Genomic DNA, 20,698 nt, shown 5'->3' with positions numbered 1-20,698 from the left:
TATTTCCATATTTTTATTCAACTCAACTGCTATAATTTACATTTTTGCTTTTGTTGTTTTGGCTAGTGTTGTAATTCTGATGTTGTAAGCCATCCTGCATAGCATTTTAAACAGAAATCCATAGTGGTTTAAAATAAATAAATAAATCATAATTTTGTTCAAAGCTTTTAAGTGCTCACAAAACACTTAGGCATTCTCTTCCCCTTGCTTCTCTATTCTACTCCACTGTTCTGCCCTATCCTATCATCTGCTGTCCTATTACAACAGATGATCCTATTGCACATCAATTTTGAAGGTGCACATTGCAAAAAAGAAGAAGAAGAAGAAGAAGAAGAAGAAGAGGAAGAAGAAGAAGAAGAAAAAGAAGGATTTTCCATCAAATGGAATGCATCAAGTGGTGCCAGGGAGGGAGGCAGCATGACTGAGGCATTTCAGAAGCCAAAATAAAGGTCTTGAGTATATATGGTAATTCAATTATGGGACTCAGGTCAGTTGAGGAGCATTGGAGTACTTCTCCATAAACCTCCTTCAGGCTAATACAAACAGTGAGTCAAACAATCCAGTAACCAACTTGAAGGGAATCTCAAGGAAACACATTAGTATGTAGTTTTGCCTTTTCCCCATCACTCTCATGTTTTAAGGTTCCTACTAGCATAAGAATATTTTAATGTATACACAAGGGTTTCACTGTACAGTCCAGATTACAATATGATCTAGGGCGATGCTAGTGCTGGAGGAGTTGAGGATATTTCTGTCTTCATCTAGTAGGAATATTATACTGATGTCATATTCTTAGAATTCATATTAATATGCTTCATGAAAATATGTGTCTCTAAAGTGTAGTACAAGAATGCATGATCTCTTTTTTTTTTTAGAAATTTCTAACTCAGGCTCACAAGACGGCAACTGTTTTTAAGTTTCTTTTCCTGTCCACGCTAGACCTAAAAGCTTGCAAAATAATCCATTTCCAGAAGATGGCAGCAACTGTGCCAGCCAGCAAGTCAGAGATGACGTCTTCCTTGAAGCCACAGAGAAGTCAAGGACAAAAAGGTGACTTGCTGACGTACCAGTATGATCATTCAACTTTCCTACTGCACTGGCATTGCGCTATCATGTTTTCGAACATAGATTCCAACCACAATTCTGTCCCTTTTAGACTTACAGGCACACTTTCACATCTCTGCCCAAGACAAGTCAACATGCTTGCTGTGTGTGTTTCCAGAAGAGTGCTGGTGAAGGGGAAAGTGGATCATCTAAGTCTAGACATCCCCACAGGACATCAGCACTGCCGTTTTCTAGTTCTTATCAACCATACAAACTAGCAGGAGATTGCCATAGCCTAACATGCAATCAAAGCTCTCTGGACATAAAGGACTACCTTCCCTGGTACCACTCTAGCAGTTAAAATGTACTGGGAGGCTTTGCACTTAGTAATTATGAACCGAACCCAGCACTTTATTTGCTCAGCCATGATAGCTTTTAATCGTTTTTATAATGTTGTCTGATTTTATGTTTATTTATGTTTGATATTGCTTGTTTTTTGATGCTTATTTTAACCTGTTTTGTTGGGTATGTCCCTCTGTAAGCTGCCCCAAGTCCCTTCGGGGGGGAGGAGGCAGAGTATAAAAATAAAATTATTATTATTATTATTATTATTATTATTATTATTATTATCTAGCTGTACCCGACCATGCATTGCTGTAGCCCTCAGAAAACAGAAGATTTCCAGAAATGAAACAATCTGGGCTAGGGAACTCCTCCCACCAAAGGTTTCCTGCTGGCTGGTAGAAGCCAGCTTTTAAGGTGCTAGGCTATTCAAAGGTATTCCAGGTGAACAATTGCAACATTCACACTTGGCTCAAGTAGAAATGGAGGGGGCGAGGCCCTGGAGTCATTTTTCATGCATGTGCTGTAATGTCTTTTTGGGTTTTTGAGTTTTTAAATCCTTTCCACTGGTTTTTTTTTGTTTGTTTTTATGAGTAATGGTCACTCATTGGCCTGATAGCTGTCTTGTGGCCAAACTTTGTGTCAATTCGTCCAGTGGTTTTTTAAGTTACGTTAATCCCACAAACGAACATTGCATTTTTATTTGAATAGATGGAGTCTCACAATAGAATAATAGCCCATGGGGTTGCCTCACATGGCTTGCAGGACTTTCTTGGTGGTTGCATCCTAGTTATGAAGCTCCCTTCTGCCAAAGGATCTACCGTACCACCAACTCTTATCATTCAAGCATCATTTTAAAATTGGTATGCATTTGGGGATATGTGATTTTTTTCCTCTTTCTTTCTTTCTTTCTTTCTTTTTCTGCTGTTCATTAGTATTATTTTGATGGTCTTTCATGAGACATTTGCAGTCTGTGATTTTAAATGTGTGTTTTGATGGAGGTTGTTATTCTCCGTGGGCATCCATGAAAAAAGGTGATTATAAACAAGCAAGCAAGCAAGCAATGGCGACAACAAAATGGCACAAGGGATCCCTTAAGTAAGGGCCCTGTGAAGTACATACTCTAATTACAAACTTGACAAGCTGGGAAGAAAGCATAGTTAAAAGTGTAATTCTCTCCTTGCCTTATGCCTGCTTGTTATATCATCGCCACAACTTGAAAGAGCAATATGGTCCCCTTATTCATGGCAGCATGTTTCAGAAACACCCCAAAGATACCTGAAACTGCAGCTAATAGTAAATTCAATATTTTGACTTTATTTGAGCTAGAGAAGGTGTGTGTTGGTGTGGGGGGGTAGTTTTTAAAGTGTGAGTAAGTAAAACTATGGATATTGAGTCCATGCATAAGGGAGTAGCAGTGTATTGTGGCAATCTGGAACTGTAAAGGGCTACCTACCAACGATGATGATGACTTGGTGACTTTGGTGATATTGAGTCCCAGTGACTTGGGACGGCTCACAACAATAATGGCAGCAATTCAATGCCAGACATACATAATAAGTAACCAGCTAACATAACACAAGTAAACAAGATAAATAATAACAAATCAATAAAAACATAATCAAATAAGCAATTCCTGGAAATATTAAAAGTCAAGTCAATAAGTTAAAACACATGTGCCTGCATGATTCTTGAATTCTACCACCACTCCTACTCACTTTTCAACTCAATTTTGTTTTGGCAAGATATAAAAAATGTATATTAATTAGTAGATATTAATATAAATGGGGGAGCCCCCGGTGGCACAGTGGGTTAAACCCCTGTGCCGGCAGGACTGAAGACCGACAGGTTGCAGGTTCAAATCCAGGGAGAGGCGGATGAGCTCCCTCTATCAGCTCCAGCTCCTCATGCGGGGACATGAGAGAAGCCTCCCACAAAGATGATAAAAACATCAAATCATCCGGGCAACCCCTGGGCAGCATCCTTGCAGACAGCCAATTATTTCACAGCAGAAGTGACTTGTAGTTTCTCAAGTTGCTCCTGACACGACTATATACAGGCATGTAGCTGGGGGGGGGGGGGGGGGTGTTGAGGGGCTTCAGCCCCCCCTGAAATTCTCATGGTGGTTCGCGAAAAGGCCTTACTGGTGCATTATTTAAACTGTTATCTTTATTCATATCATGATCTGATCACCATACTCAATATATCCCATATGCATGGGGGTATTGGGGTAACGATACAAAAGGTTTACCACCATCATCCCCAAAATCTGTGGGAGGAAGTGGGTTTTCCCACAGAGGGTTTGGATGCAACTAAAGGAGCATTTTCCGCTAAAGGAGCATTATCAGCGTGCATCTACACAATAGACACGAGGACTTGTATGTGTGTGTGTGTGTTGAAGTCACCTGCCATCTTATGGCACCCCCATGAATTCCATGGGGCTTTCTTAGGTAAGAAATATAAAGAGGCGGTTTTGCCAATTATTTCCTCTGAAATATAGACTTACAGCCCCAGATATTCCTTGACAGTCTCCTATCCAAGTACTAACCAGAGCATCTAAAATCACATGGGATTTATTTAGGTTAGCAGGCCCTATGGCAGACAAAAAGCCCTTTCTTATTCTGCTGTTTCTTCCCATCTATCCCAAATATCCTTTTCATATGTCAGAATATAAATCTGATTCTAGAAACAGAAATTTATATACTGTAATTTATATTTATCTAATAGGTAAAATATAATTGCATAAATTATCATTGATAATTATGTCAAACATATCCCTCTTTTTCAATGGTAGCCACAGATAAGCAATTGGGATATGTTCAAAAGAAAGAGAAAAATCAACGTTTCCCAGCTACAGGACAAGAAGCAAGTTTTTCTGGAAGAGCCTATTGTGCTTTTAAGGAATCAAAGCATGCTTTAGATAGAAATATTTGGCCGTTTGCCTTCTCACCCGCATCAGCTTCTTGATGAGTAATAATGAGATACTGGCAACAGCAGAGACAATGCCGAATAGCACTGAGGCTAATGATGCAACTAGACTCAAGCTAAAAGGACATCCAGTTGTTGCCATGCTCAGAGGTAAAGGGAAAGTACAAAGCTGCACAACACATAGGCATTCGGAATATGAGAAGCATGAATCAGTAGACTGAGGCTGGATTTACACTGCCATATAATACAGATTATCAAAGTAGATAATCAACATCATCTGCTTTGAACTGGATTATATGAGTCTACACTGCCATATAATCCAGTTTAAATCAGTGTAGATCCATCCATAGAAGAAGAAGAGGAGGAGGAACACATAAACTTTGGTCTCTTCTACACAGCTGTATAAAATTGAGATGCTTTGCTCTGAACTAGATTATATGGCAATGTGGACTCAGATAATCCAGTTCAAAGCAGATAATGTGGATTATCTGCCTTGATATTCTGGATTACATGGCAGTGTAGAAGGGCCCTCCTCAACACTTGGAATCTACGAACTAAAGAAGACATTTGGAGTTAATTCCACAGTATGTTACTCAGAAAATGTGCCATATAACCAGAAGGAAAACAAATCACATGCACAGGAACAAATAAAAATATGTTGGAAAAACTCTGGATCACTGTTAATGTGTGCCACAATATCTGATTGTTCTGATGCATACGTAACTGGTGCTCAGGATAGGAGGCTCGCTTCAGGACAGAATATGGTTAAATTAAATAGTTTCTAATTGGCAAAAGAGTCAGAAAATACTTCAGTTTATCACCCTATATGTTTAACTTGTACACTGATCATATCATAAACAAAGCTAGATTAAATTTGAAGGAAAAAGGCCTGAAAATTGGAGGGTGGAACATCAAGAATTTAAGATATGCAGATAACACCATATTAGTAGCTAAAAATAGCAATGACTTGGAACAATTACTGAAGAAAGTCAAGGAAGAAATAGCAAAGGCAGATTTCCAAGTGAACATTAAGAAAACAAAAATAATGATCACAGAAGATTTATGTAACTTTAGAGTAGACAAGGAAGGCTTTTCACATCTTGGCTCAGTAATTAATCACAAGGAGTTTGAAGTCATGGAATTAGAAAAGTACAACTTGGAAGGGTAGCTATGAAGGAATGAGGCAAAGGCTGAAGGGTAGAGATATATAATATGAATACTAAAGTTAGAGTTGTCTGTGCCATTGCATTTCATATTTTCAGTTTCTATATATGGTAGTGAAAGCTGGACAGTGAGAAGAGCTGATCATCAGAAAATCAACTCATTTTAAATGTGGTGTTAGTGAAGAGTTCTATGTGGACTTCTAAGAAGATAAACAAACAGGTCCTGAAGCAAATCAAGTATGGACTCTTCTTAGAAGTAAAGACTGACTAAACAAAGACTTCCTCCTTGGAGCAGCTATTAGCACAGGATAGAGTCTGCAAAAGTTTTCCTAGTTGTAACAATATTAGTTGAGTGAGTTGCTAGATAACAATATCAATTTTGAGTTATCTAAGACAGGAGCCCCCGGTGGCACAGTGGGTTAAAGCGTTGAGCTTGTTGGCTGAAAGGTCACAGATTCAAATCTGGGGAGTGGAGTGAGCGTCCGCTATCAGCCCGAGCTTCTGCCAACCTAGCAGTTCGGAAACATGCAAATGTGAGTAGATCAATAGGTACTGCTCCGGCGGGAAGGTAACGGCGCTCCATGCAGTCAAGCTGGCCACATGATCTTGGAAGTGTCTATGGACAACGCAGGCTCTTCAGCTTAGAAATTGAGATGAGCACCACACCCCAGGGTTGGACACAACTGGACTTCATGTCAGGAGAAAACCTTTACCTTTTTCTAAGACAGCAACTCAACAGTTTAACCCAGAGCCCCCAGTGGTACAGTGGGTTAAACTGCTGAGCTGCTGAATTTGTTGACTGAAAAGTCAGCGGTTTGAATCCGGGGAGCGAGGTGAGCTCCCACTATTAACCCCAGCTTCTGTCAACCTAGCAGTTTGAAAACATGAAAATGTGAGTAGATCAATAGGTACCACTCTGACGGAAAGGGAACGGCGCTCCATATAGTCATGCTGGCAACATGACTTTGGAGGCGTCTATGGACAAAGCCAGCTCTTCAGTTTAGAAATGGAGATGAGCACCGTCCCACTGCCCCCCCCCCCAAAAAAAGTTGGACATAACTAGCCTTAACGTCAGGGGAAAACCTTTACCTTTATCCAAGACAGCAATACTACCTAAAATTGATGTATTATTTACTTCACTTTTACCCTGCCTTTCTCTACCCCCGAGGAGATTCAAGGCAGCTTACAAATCCAGCAAAATTCAATGCCACACAGGCAAACAAGAAACACAACTCATCAAAAGATAAACAATCCAAACATATCAGCCATTAAAACACATATCAATCAATTAAACAGATTTAAACCATATACAATGCTGAGTCATAATCTCATGTCAGTAATACACCCTTCTAATAGTGTTGCCACCATCAATTTCTCCCACCATCAATATCTTAGTTAAAAACAAACAAAACTTGGAAGTTGTTGTGTTTGCATGCACCCACATACTAGAGAAAGAGAGGAAAGTTAAGGGAGTGAGAGAGAAATATATGATCCTTTAATTTGCCCTTTCTCTCTTACTCTAGTGCATATGTTTGCACCCCCCCCTCCCACACACACCTTTCAAGTTTGTTTTGCTTTTTAAACTGGGTGAACCTTATTATAGATCTCTCATTGTCACATGTACTTTGCCTTGACAGCCAGTAGCTTGTCAACTGCCATCTGCCACAGGCAGAGGCTAAATTTGTTCTTGGAATGATAGAATCATTGTTGGAAGAGACCACAAGAGCCATCCAGTCCAGCCCCCTTCTGCCATGCAAGAAAGCACAATCAAAGCACTCTCAATAAATGGCCAAACAGACTCTCCTTCAAAATCTCCAAAAGAGACTCCACTACACTCCCAGTCAGTGCATTTCACTGTTAAACTGTTCTCTGTCATCAGAATGTTCTTCCTGATGTTTAGGTGGAATCGTTTTTCTTGTACTTTGAATCCATTGATCTGTGCCCTTCCATATGAGCACCACAATTGAAGAGAGATATTGACAAGCTGGAATGTGTACAGAGGAGGGCGACTAAAATGATCAAGGGTCTGGAGAACAAGCCCTATGAGGAGCGGTTTCAAGAGCTGGGCATGTTTAGCCTGAAGAAGAGAAGGCTGAGAGGAGATATGATAGCCCTGTATAAATATGTAAGAGGAAGTCATAGGGAGGAGGGAGCAAGCTTGTTTTCTGCTTCCCTGGAAACTAGAACACCGAGCAATGGCTTCAAACTACAAGAAAGGAGATTCCATCTGAACATTAGGAAGAACTTCCTGACTGTGAGAGCCATTCAGCAGTGGAACTCTCTGCCCAGGAGTGTGGTGGGGGCTCCTTCTTTGGAAGCTTTTAAACAGAGGCTGGATGACCACCTGTCAGGGGTGCTTTGAATGCAATTTTCCTGCTTCTTGGCAGGGGGTTGGACTGGATGGCCCGTAGGTCTCTTCCAACACTATGATTCTATATGAAATCCTTTGAAAGATTTCAGATATTTAAACATAGCAATCATGTCCCTTCTTAATCCTTTCTCTAAGCTCAGCGTTTCAATTTCCATGAGCTGCTCCTTAGAGAATATGATTTCTAGGCCCTTAACCATTTTGGTCCTCCTTCTCTGGACACTGTATTTTGGAGTTTGGCACCACTTTAACTTTCAAAACTCAATGCTATGGAATTCTAGGAGTTGTATTTGGTTTTGTGTGTGTTGGGAGCAACTTGAGAAACTGCAAGTCATTTCTGGTGTGAGAGAATTGGCCGTCTGCAAGGACGTTGCCCAGGGGACGCCCGGATGTTTGATGCCATCTTTGTGGGAGGTTTCTCTCATGTCTCCACATGGGGAGCTGGAGCTGACATAGGGAGCTCAACCCATTCTACCTGCATTCAAACCGCTGACCTGTCGGTCAACAGTCCTACCAGCACAAGAGCATTGCGCCACTGGGGGTTCCAGATGTATTTGGTGAGGCAGCAGCACTATTTGACAGAAGAGGCTAAAAACAACTCCCATTATTTCATAACATTTAATGAATTGAGTCAAGCTGCCTTAACTCTACAATATAGATACACCCAATTTTTTCTTTTATTATCAGCTAAGCCTTTTGTTAGCTAGAAAAATGGGGTACATGTATAAAAGCAACATGTATGTGTTATGGTTCTGCACCTACAGACAACCCGAACTATGCAGGAAAAACATTCCTGGTTTTGATGGTGACTTAGAATCACAGAACAATAGAACTGTTGGTTTTAAATGCTGAGAAAGATAAGCATATGGAGGGATGTAATGCATTTAAAAACTGACTTATTACTATTGGATGCTTAAATCCTTTTTCTTTAGCTGGAAATAGCCAGTCGAGGGAGCTGGATGGCCCTGCTGACAGCTCGGTTGGCTGATGCCATCTCAGGTCACAACTTTCACATCCTCCCCAGTTAAGAAGATAGTGGGTGCTCATGATTCATCAACACTTCTTGCAAGGAACCTACAATTTCTATATTCAGCTTGACTTAGGCTGGGTCCACACTGCAATATAAGACCCATATAATGCAGTTTGAATTGCACTGAATGGCATTATATGGGTCTACAGTACCCAGGTCATATAATACATTTCAAACTGCATTACATGGCAGTGTAGATCCAGCCTTAGTGGTTAGAGTGCTGAACTGGAACTTGGGGAAGTCAAATTTTAGTTCCCACCCATTAGCCTATCCCCCTGTACACTGTTTATAGTAAATGTAACAATAAAACCATAGTTGTTAGGTTATATAGTTAATGTTTAAACAGAGTTAATGTTTGAATAGCCCTGGCATGAGTTGCGGAAGCCAAGGCTTACAACAGAAGAAAAGCTGGTCCTGTTCTATTATCCAGGCGGAGGCCACAAGGGGGCGGTAGAGAGAGAAGGACAGTCCATTTTATGGGTGGAGAGTGGGTTGAAGGAGTAAAACAGTTTCTCCCTGGTTTCCTTTTATTTCCCCCACCCATATTCCCTTCAAGGAAACAATCCTTGTTTATGATATGATAAGGGTGGGGGAGGGGGAATAACCAGCAAAAATGGAGGAAATCGTTTTCCTCCTTCAACTCCCTCTCTGTAAAATGGACTGTCCCTCTTTCTGTAGCGCATCCGAGTGGCCTCTACCCAGATAATAGAACAGTACCCAAAAGCCTTAGGGCCCTTCCACATAACCAATCCAGAATATCAAGGTAGAAAATCCCACAATATCTGCTTTGAACTGGATTATCTGAGCCTACACTCAGATCATGTGGGATTTTCTGCCTTGATATTCTGGGATTTAGGGCTGTGTGGAAGGGCCCCCACTCTTTCCTACATGCTTATATGTGACTAAACCCAAGTGATCAGAGTTGGGCTTACTTTTGACTGAAGAGACCTTAGGATTGCCATGTTAGCCAAGTGAACCCCAATCCAAAGGAGGCCTCCTGGCAAACAAAAAATTGGAAGCTGCAATGGCACATGCCTTCATAGCCATTGCTGTTGCCATACCCCTTCAAATCATTTCTGAGTTATGGCAAGGAGGCTGACCCATCACAGAGATTTTTCTTGGCAAGATTTATTCAGAGGTGATTTGATTTCCTCTGAGGGTGAGACAATGTGATTTTACAGCTAGCCTAATGCTTCCATGGTTGAGGAGACATACAAGCCCAGATCTCCAGGGTCACACCAAATGCTCAAACAACTATACAGTGTTCCCTCGCTACTTCGGGGTTCACTTTATGCAGACTCGCTCTTTCAGGTTTTTTTAAAAAATATTAATATAAAATATTTATGTCCAGTGGAGGCCAGGGACCTCGGAAGTTTGGCAGCCTGAGGTGTGGTAGGGAAAACCTGCCTCCCTGGCCTCCACAGACCCCAGAAGTGTGGTGGCCTGAGGCACGATGGGGGAGGCCTGCCTCCCTGGCCTGCTGCTGCCTGTGTGGCTCAGGAGTCTCTGCCGAGGTGTGTGGAGGCCAGGGAGGCAGGCAGGCGTCCTCAGGGTGGGCTGGGAGGAAGCGCAGGTAAGAAAATAATATATAAAATAATGTATAAATATTAAAATTCATATAGTGTCCCTACTTCATGGATTTTCACTTATTGTGGAGTGTCCTGGAACGGAGCCCCTGCAATAACTGAGGGGACACTGTACTATGCTGGCTCCCTTTCCCATCCAAACTTCAGTATACATTCAGCCCTTCACATTTACTGGGGTTAGTGGCACAGGACTCCTGTGAAATTGAAAAAAAAAACACATAAAGAAATTGATATTATTTTTACCTGAGAAACACCTCTCTATGAGTTTCTGTGTCTTGCACCAAATAAAAATGATTTTTCAGAATTATTCATTACATTCATAAATGTAAAGCATTCTCACACAATTATTTTATTCTTTTTTATTAAAATAGTAAAAATTTTAGTTGTATACAGTAATATATTGGACTTCTATTCTATTTTCAAGCTACTGAAAAGTCATTAACATTTTAAACACATTGTCTAATGTTTAAAGGAACCCACACTATTGGGCAAACTGACACCCCGGACAGTCCACCACTATATGCAGAGACTAGTAACCAGAATAGTGGGATGCCTCAGTGGACTGGAAGGAATCTACATGGCTGTAGGCAGTCCTCGGAAAACAATGGTCAGCATGTTCTTGACTGGTGACCTTTTTGTTCTGATGTTAATCAACATATAGAATGATAGAGTTGGAAGAGATCACAGAGGCCATCCCGTCCAACTCCCTGCCATGCAGGAACACACAATCAAGCAGTACACATACAACAGATGGCCACCCAGTCTCTATTTTAAAGCCTCCAAAGAAGGAGCTTCCACTACACCGAGGCAGAGAGTCACACTGTTAAACAACTATCACAGTGAGGAAGTTCTTCCTAATGTTCAAGGGAATCTCCTTTCCTGTAATTTAAATCCATTGCTCCGAGACTTAGTCTCCAGAGCAGCAGAAAACAAGCCTGATCCATCTTCCTGTGGCCATCATGTCTCCTCTCCACCTTCTTTTCTGCAGGCTAAATGTACCCAGCTCTTTAAGCCACTTCTCATAGCACTTGGCTTCCAAATCTTTGATCATTTTTGTTGTCCTACTCTGGACAAATTCCAGCTTCTCAATATTGTTATTGAATTGGGGGGTCAGACCAAAGCAGAATAGAGAGGCACCATGACTTCCCTTTATCTAGACTGCTTTTGATGCAGTCCAAAATCCCATTGGCTTTTTAAGCTGCTGCATCACATTGTTAGCTCATGTTCCATTTATGTGACTTTCCCCTCATAAAGACACATGTGTCAAACTCAAGTACCATGAACTAAATCTAGCCCACCATGTCATTTTATGTGGCCTTCCAGAGGCTAGACTACAACTCCTGTATTCCTCATCATTAGACACCATTAAGATTCATGTTGTTGTTGTTGTTTATTTGTTCACTCACTTCTGACTCTTCGTGACCTCATGGACCAGGCCACGCCAGACCTCCCTGTTGGCCGTCACCACCCCCAGCTGCTTCAGAGTCAAGCCAGTCACTTCAAGGATGCCATCCATCCATCTTGCCCTTGGTCGGCCCCTCTTCCTTTTTCCTTCCATTTTCCCCAGCATTGTCTTCTCCAAGCTTTCCTGTCTTCTCAAGATGTGGCCAAAGTACTTCCTCTTTGCCTCTAATATCCTTATATACGATTCTAATATATGATTCATAGCAATAGCAAAATGACAGTTATGAAGCAGCAACAAAAATAATGTTATAGTTGGGGTCACCACAACATGAGAAACAGTATTAAGGGGTCATGGTATTAGGAAGGTTGAGAACCATTGGGTTAAACCCTTGTGCTGACAAGACTGCTGACTGAAAGGTCAGTGATTTGAATCTGGGGAGTGGGGTGAGCTCCCATCTTACAGCTCCAGCTCCTCATTGTGAGGACATGCACAATGGAGGACCTTTTTGCAGCAGCACCAGATACACTCTAAGTGGGCAACTACTGGTCAAAGGACATTTAATAGAATACAGAGTCTGCAAACTTTGTGTTTTTTGTTTTTTGTTTTGTTTTTAATGCAATACAACTGTTTTGGTTTGCTCCTGACACAATAAATAAATAATAAATTGCGGGGACATGTGAGAAGCCTCCCACAGGATGGTAAAACATCTGGGTGCTCCTGGGCAACATCCTTGCAGACAGCTAATTCTCTCACACCAGAAGCGACTTGCAGTTTCTCAAGTCGTTCCTGACACACATATACACACATACACAACTGGCATTTCTGGGCTGAGGGGGTTTTTTTGTGCTCAATTATTGCGATTTTATATTGTTTGTTGTGCTTATTTAGATTGCTTCTTGTATTTTATTTTATTTTATTTTATTTCTTTATATTTTACTGTTGTATTCCTATGTTGTATATTTGCATTGCTGTATTGTTGGACTTGGCCTCATGTAAGCCGCCCCGAGTCCCCTTGGGGAGATGGTGGCGGGGTATAAATAAAGATGATGATGATGATGATGATGATTAGTTGGGATTCGAGTCCTGGTCTACCAGGGTTGCACCTCTGCTGCGTCCCTATTTGAGGATAGTGATGGCCACAGAAGACATCAGGAGCCACGCTGAAGGAGGAATAGCAGGAAGCCACTGCCAGGCTTGGAGGCAAGAGAGCCTGGTCTCTGGGGGGAATGAGTGGAGAGTGGGGGGAAAGGCAGAAAGGTTGGGGGGTTTCTGCCCAAGGCATTCTTTGGGGAGGCGATTTGGCCGTCTAACGTCACCGGTTTCTTGGAGCAGCGAGACCGAGGCTGCCGTCACTGCAGCTGATTAGTGTGGACAGCACGATCCACTGCAGTGTCTGGGAGGCAGGCGGAGCAGAAGGGAAGGAGGCAAGGAAGGGAGGAAGGGAGAGAGGGAGGGATGACGACAGGCAGGAACTGGACCACACACTGCAGCCTCCTCGGACCCCCTGCCTTACAGGAAAACGGGCAAAACACAGCCGATGCCTGGAAGCCCATCTTTATCTCCTGGAGGGCATCAAAAACCCACTCCATCCCCTTGCATGGCGACTTATATTTCCCCTGGAGAAATATTGATAATTTCAATGTATTGTCGATGGCTTTAATGGCCGGAATCACTGGGTTGTTGCAGGTTTTTCAGGCTGTATGGCCATGTTCTAGAAGCATTCTCTCCTGACGTTTCACCTGCATCTATGCCAGGCAGAGATTGTGAGGTTTGTTGGAAACTAGGAAAATTGGGTTTATAAATATGTGAAAAGTCCAGGCTGGGAGAAAGAACTCTTGTCTCTTGGAGGTGGTTGTGAATGGATTGTTGTAGGTGTTTCGGGTTGTATGGCCATGTTCTAGAAGCATTCTCTCCTGATGTTTCACCTGCATCTGTGGCAAGTATCCTCAGAGGTTGAAGGTTTGGTATGAATGTTTCAATTGGCCACCTTAATTAGCATTTGATGGCCTGGCAGTTCTTAGGTGTGCCCTATTAATGCCTGGGGGAATTTCTTTGATAGGTGATTAGTTGTTCCTGATTGTTTCTTCTCTGGAGTTCCCCTTTTCCAACAGACCTCGTAACCTCTGAGGACACCTGCCATAGATATAGGTGAAACATCAGGAAATAATGCTTCTAGAACATGGCCATACAGCCCGAAAAACCTACAACAACCCACTGTATATTTCCTCTGCTCTTCTGGAATCCAAGCTAAGTCTCCTGTGCCTTCCCCGCCCCCGTTGCCTTTTGCACCTAGGGAAGGATTGCACCAAACACCAGGAAGAATGCAATGCTAGCTTGTACTCTACTGCAATAATTACACAATTAATAATTATATAATCATTATAATGAAATCATGGCATGACACAGTCACAGATCTGGGAGGGATCCCAAGGGTTATTTATTATCCAGTCCAGGGCTGCTTAAACTTTCCCACTGGGCACTCCTTTCGGCCTGAGAAATGTTTACGTGACCCGAGTATATAGGTACAATAGAGTCTTGCTTATCCATCCTTCGCTCATCCAACATTCTGTATTATCCAACACAGTCTGCATCTCACCCGGATCCAGAGCTGTTTCAATACATTGTGATGTTTTGGTGCTAAATTCCTAAATACAGTAATTACTACATAATGTTACCGTTTATTGAATTGCTTTTTCTGTTGTTTTCTTTTTTTGTAAAACATGATGTATGGTGCGTAATTTGATGTTTAATAGGCTTTTCCTTAATCCCTCCTTATTATCCAACATTTTTGCTTATCCAACATTCTGCCGTTTATGTTGGATAAGTGACTCTGCTATAATATTATTATTTTGTGTCAAAAGTATTGCATAAATAAAACAAGTATGAAACTGATAGAGGGAGCATAAGTGGTTAAATAATTTTAGACCAAGGTCTGTTGCTTTAAACAGTGCATGAGGCAGGACATTGTGGGCAAGCGTTCAGATGCTGAGTTGTTTGTTCTGCTCCACAGTCGCACAAGGTGGAGGATTCTTCTAGGTTGTGCCATTTAGCCAGGTTGTCTTTTGATCTGCCCACTCCACTTTTGAGTCTCTTCAGGGACTGCCAAATTGCCCATTCTTGGTTTGTCCCTGGAGGAAGACCCTCATGGGGGTCATCCAGTTGGGATTGCCTGGTTTAGCTGCCCACATACTCTTGCTGTTGCTGGGAAATGTTAAGAGGAGTGGTGGTTCTTATTAAGTTTTTTCCTCATTTGAGTCTGCTGGGAGGAGGCTGACAGCCATGCAGTGGGTAGCATCTCCAGTGTTCAACCTTATTTCTTTCACAGCAATAACTTCTCTTTGCACATTGCGGTGGGGGCGGGGGCAATGGCAGCTAGCTTATAGAGTCTATAAACAGGTGCAGGTTTGAGACATTGTGTGATTATTCTACATGTTCTACATATACCTACAATATATAGGTATAGAACATGGGTATAAATATCTAACATTTACTGAATACAAACCAGCATTTGCAAGCCCTGCAAAACAGTTTTTACAGGTGAGAAGCCACCAACATTGTATTAATCATGCCCCTGGATGAGACCCTCATTTTGTGAAAACTGTATGTTGATCAGCTTTGCAATGATCTCCACACATAAATGAAATTCATGCACAGGCATTTACAGTGGACTCTGCAGAAGATGCTTCAGCTGTATTTCATAAAAGAGAAAATCAGCCTTGCCAATACTGATATATTATTCAGAAAATGTTTGATTTTGATACCCATTTTATATACCTATATACCTGGGGTCACATAAACATTTCTCAAGCCAAAGGGTCATGCAAAGCTTGGCAACAGGAAAAGGTTTCCGAGTACCACTTAGATATTTACATAAATCTGTTAGCAACAACGTGCAGTGCTTCCAGTGGACTCTGCAGAAAATGCTTCAGTTGCACTCCACAAAAAGGAACATCAGCCTGTTTAGCAAGCCATAAAATGCTTATTTATTATCAGTAAATGTTTAATTTTTATACCTGTTTCATACCTATTTGATCTGGAGTCATGTAAAAACCTCTTAGGTGGAAAGGGGTTGTGAATGGAAAAAGTTAAATGTAGTCCTGATCTAGTCCACCCTTCACCCCTCAATAACAGTTTCATAGGAAGGCAGTTTAAGGAATGTGGGAAGGCACAGGAGTAAGGGTGAAAAGGGCCCTTGCCCTCTGTCACAATAACTCTAGTCTCCCACAGGAGCTGTGTTTAGGTTAACTTTAATATTGGGTAGTTTTTAATCAGAAATGGGAGAGCCAGCTTATGAATCTTGCTTGTCAGGAGCAGCTCAGCCTTCCACCCGGAGCATGGCAATGATATCACAACCTGCTTTACTAGACTGTTATGATTATTGAGATAATGTGAAGCCCTGTAGGCTATCGTAAGTGCATACAGGGAGCATGCACTGTATACATTTGTAACAGATATACACAGCTGTCTAGATGGACAGCTCTTACCTTCTAAAGAAAGAGGCTATAAGAGCTTCAGAATAAAATTCCTGCCTCGATTTTTTGCTTGCTACTCATGCCCCTCTGCTGTCAGAATCTGAAACAAACATGACTTCATTTCTATCCTGTATTGATTTGATAATTTGTATCCAGCTCTTCTAAATATTTATGCAGCTCACAACTGCAACAGGTCTGTTAACTATCATGCGTCATTTTGTTGTCAAAATATCAAAAGCAATATTTTTTTTAAAAAAAAGCTAATCTATGTTAGAAATAAAATATCACAACATAAAAGGTAAATATTTCCCCTGACATTAAGTCTAGTCATGTCCAACTCTGGGAGTTGGTGCTCATTTCCATTTCTAAGCTGAAGAGCTGGTGTTGCCCATAAACACCTCCAAGGTCAATTGTCCAGCATGACTGCATGGAGCACTGTTACCTTCCTGTAGAAGTGGTACCTATTGATCTACTCACATTTGCATGTTTTCGAACAGCTAGGTTGGCAGAAGCTGGGCCTAACAGTGGGAGCTCACCCCACTCATTGGATTCAAACTGCCAACCTTTCGGCCAGTAAATTCAACAGCTCAGCGGTGTAACCCACTGCGCCACCACAACATATATGGTAATAAATAACACTTAACTGACATGGTAATTACTAGCATTTGCTTGGTAGTAAAACACCAATTAAATATTATTATTTGAACCAATGGAATTACATTATGTTCAGTAGTTAAACAACATAGCTGGGTCTAGCTTGCGTTCCTGGACATGTAAAGCAAATGGACACAGGAGAACTGGTTCTGTTGGGAGTCACTGGAGATCAGGGAAATGCATTCTAATTGAAGCTAACCAACTAGCCACATAGTTAGCAATTTTAATGAACTCACCACCAATTGTAAAAAAGGATTAAAGCATAAAACATCCGAGCTTCTTTTTACAGGCAAGGGAAATGTGCCAATGATCTCCAGAGGGACCATGACAGTCTGCAACTGCTAATCCAAAAGGGACTTGGTTTGGATGAATTTATTTGCTGTTGTACACCAGGTCCTTTTCAGAAGGGAACACAACTGGAAAACAACTAGTAAGAACTGTGTACTTCTGCCATGCCTTTTCCAGCAGGTGTCTCACTCAGGTGGAGGAAGAAATATAAGGAGCAAAAGAATTGGCATATCCCTGCTGTGTATTCTGCAATAGAATGTAGAGTAGGTATGGGCAAACTACTGCCTTTCAGGTGTTTTGGATTTCAACCCTCACAATTCCTAACAGCCAATAAGCTGGCTGGGATTTCTGGGCACTTGGCCCAGCTGTGAGACTTAATGAGCAAATAGATAGACGAGAGGAAATTAGTCAAAACAGACAGGTCGAACATTGCCTTCGGTGGACTGCCAGGCTCCAACAGAAAAAGATAAGGGGATGTCAAGTAAAATGAAACCAATTCCTGAGTGTGTAGAATAGCTTAACGAGGGGGAATAAAAAGTTCAAAGTATGGGAAATATAGTCAGATGAAGCATCGTTGGAATCAAGTGTAGTTCTCATCCTTTATTTCATGGAAGCTTTGCTTGGAAGATTCTTGTCTAAGTATTTCTTGTTCATGGTTTGGACTCTTGGAATGCATGAATGCCTACTCATGCCTTGGACTAATGTTTTCTGTTTTCCTGAATTATATTAGAGAAGTGTGGATTTGGTTTTTATGGACTTTGCTGAACGTTACCCTGGACTATTTTTGCTCCTGCTTATCTTCTTACCTAATTCAATTTACCTATTTCTTTAAAGTGCTTTTTAATGCTGCTTTTTAATTATCTTCAATAAAAGGATTTTTCCCCAATCAACGGTGTGGTGTTTACAGTCAGAGGGCTTTTCCTGTCCTGGAGTGCAACATAAGCACATGGTTTAACTAGACACAGGCAGAAGTGCATCATGTGTGATGATGGCGAGGAAATTCTTTATTTTTTCTCAAGACGAAATGCCATAGAACATGGCACTTCCCCCCTCCCTGTGTGATGAGGTCCTTACTCTTACTAGCCAAATTTCAGCTCCCTGGTCCTCTTTGGGTATTTCTCCACCCTCACCTCCCATGCCCTGAAGAACACTATCTTGGATACTTATTCCAAAAAAGAAGGAAGTGGTACAGTAGAGTCTCACTTATCCAGCCTTCGCTCATCCAGCGTTCTGTATTATCCAATGCAGTCTGCCTCCCGCACGGATCCAAAGCTGTGTCAATACATTGTGCTATACATTGTGCTTTAGGCTCTATTTCAAAGGAAGGAATTGGAAAAATAACACTGAGTAGTCCTTGTCTGAGAAAATCCTAGGGTTTTCATAAGTCAACAAGCAACTTGACTCAAACACATACTATAGTAGAGTCTCACTTATCCAACCTTCGCTCATCCAACATTCTGTATAATCCAACACAGTCTGCCTCCCGCCAGAATCCACAGCTGTTTCAATACATTGCAATGTTTTGGTGCTAAACTTGTAAATGCAGTAATTACTACATAACGTTGCTGTGTATTGAAGTGCTTTTTCTGTCGATTTGTTATAAAACATGACATTTTGCTTCTTAATTTGTAAAATCATAACGTAATTTGATGTTTAATAGGCTTTTCCTTAATCCCTCCTTATTATCCAATATTTTCTCTTATCCAACGTTCTGCCGGCCCATTTATGTTGGATAAGTGAGACTCTACTGTACTTTATGAGATAATCTTCAGCAGTCCAGAGATTGCTATCCATGAGGCAGTTTCACACAGCCTGAAGGTTGGTTCTGATTAACTCAATCTCATTAGCAAGGTTTTGTGACTTTCTCATAATGCATAATACATGTATGGTATTGCATCTCTTGAATGTATATTGTTGCCAACAGTAAAACACTCTGTATCTACAAAGCACAGTTCAATCATTAACAAAACGATTAACCAGTCCTCTAGGAGTGGGAAATCAGATAATAATCCAGCAAACCACAATTCCTGGCAGGGTGAGTATTTATATTTCAAGCACTGAGAGGGCTGGCTCATTGCAACCCTGTATATCTAGGTGACATACCTAAGGATGCATCTACATTCAAATTATGTCTGTTTGACACCACTTTAATTACCATGACTTGATGCTATGGAATCCTGGGAGTTGCAGCTTTATGAAGCATCAGCTTTCTTTGGCAGAGAAAGCTAAAGATCTTGCAAAATTATTACTCTCATGATTCAAAATACATTAATTTTACAGTGTAAACGCTCCCCATCTGGGGCTTTTCCCGTTCCAAATAGAGAATCTTAAAAACTATAGATTTTGTAGACTTTATGCAAAGGCTTTAGACAACAAAGGTTGTACCTTTGATTCCATAAACAACCGTAGCTGGATGAAGCATGATAAAAATTCAAACTGTAAAATAGAGGAAAGAAGTGCTCAGAACCACTGGAGATCTTGTGAGACAAGAGTGGCTGCCCTGTGCTCATTCTTACTCTGTGTTGCTTTGTCTGTCCATATCAGTTTTATATTCTTGTGAATTACAAAAAAATCTGGAACAAGTCAGGGACAATCCATTGCAGCTGATCCCATGCTGGGCTTGAAACTGGCATATTTTCTGGTTGTCTGTAATATATCAGCACAACTTTTTGGACTGGCCAAGACCCCACTCACCCACCCCAGTTGCATTTCCTTGTAGCTGTCAATCTGCAGATACTTTGGTTCCTGGGTCTGGTTCCAGTCTGCAATCAGTGGATACTGTGACCACTGTCTCAGTCTCCAGCTGGTTCCTGGAGAGAGTGTGTAGATAGGTGCTCCACAGTGGAACTGGTTCCTTTTAGTTCACTTCCTAGCTCGGTTTAAGCATCTGTGAAGAAATAAATGAGATGGAGTTCATTTGCATATTTTCCTTATTTTTAATTGTTTATTTTGATGCACATAGCCATATCAGCTGAAGCTCCTACTTGTAAGAGTGACCACATTCCAACTCATGAATTCCACAGTTCATATTTTACATATATTCCTTCTCTTTCTCAGGATATGAACTTGCTTGCATTTACCCCAAGTCATTGAGAACAACCAGTTTCTTCTGAGCTGCTGACACCAAAAGAGTTGGAATCCCCTGGGTGCAATGGGTTAAACCCTTGTGCCGGCAGGACTGCTGACCAGCAGGTCAGTGGTTTGAATCTGGGAGAACAGGTTGAGCACCCTATGTCAGCTCCAGCTCCCCATGCAGGGACATGAGAAAAACCTCCCACAGGGTGGTAAATCATCAAACATCTGGGCATCCCCTGGGCAACGTCCTTGCAGACGGCCAATTCTCTCACACCAGAAGTGACCTGGGCTTCTCAAGTCACTCCTGTCATGAAAAAAAAACTTTAAAGAGTTGTGCTTTTCT

This window comes from Anolis sagrei, chromosome 2 (genome assembly GCF_037176765.1).
Source record: "Anolis sagrei isolate rAnoSag1 chromosome 2, rAnoSag1.mat, whole genome shotgun sequence".
NCBI lineage: Eukaryota > Metazoa > Chordata > Lepidosauria > Squamata > Dactyloidae > Anolis > Anolis sagrei.
Note: the sequence above shows the minus strand (reverse complement) of the source record.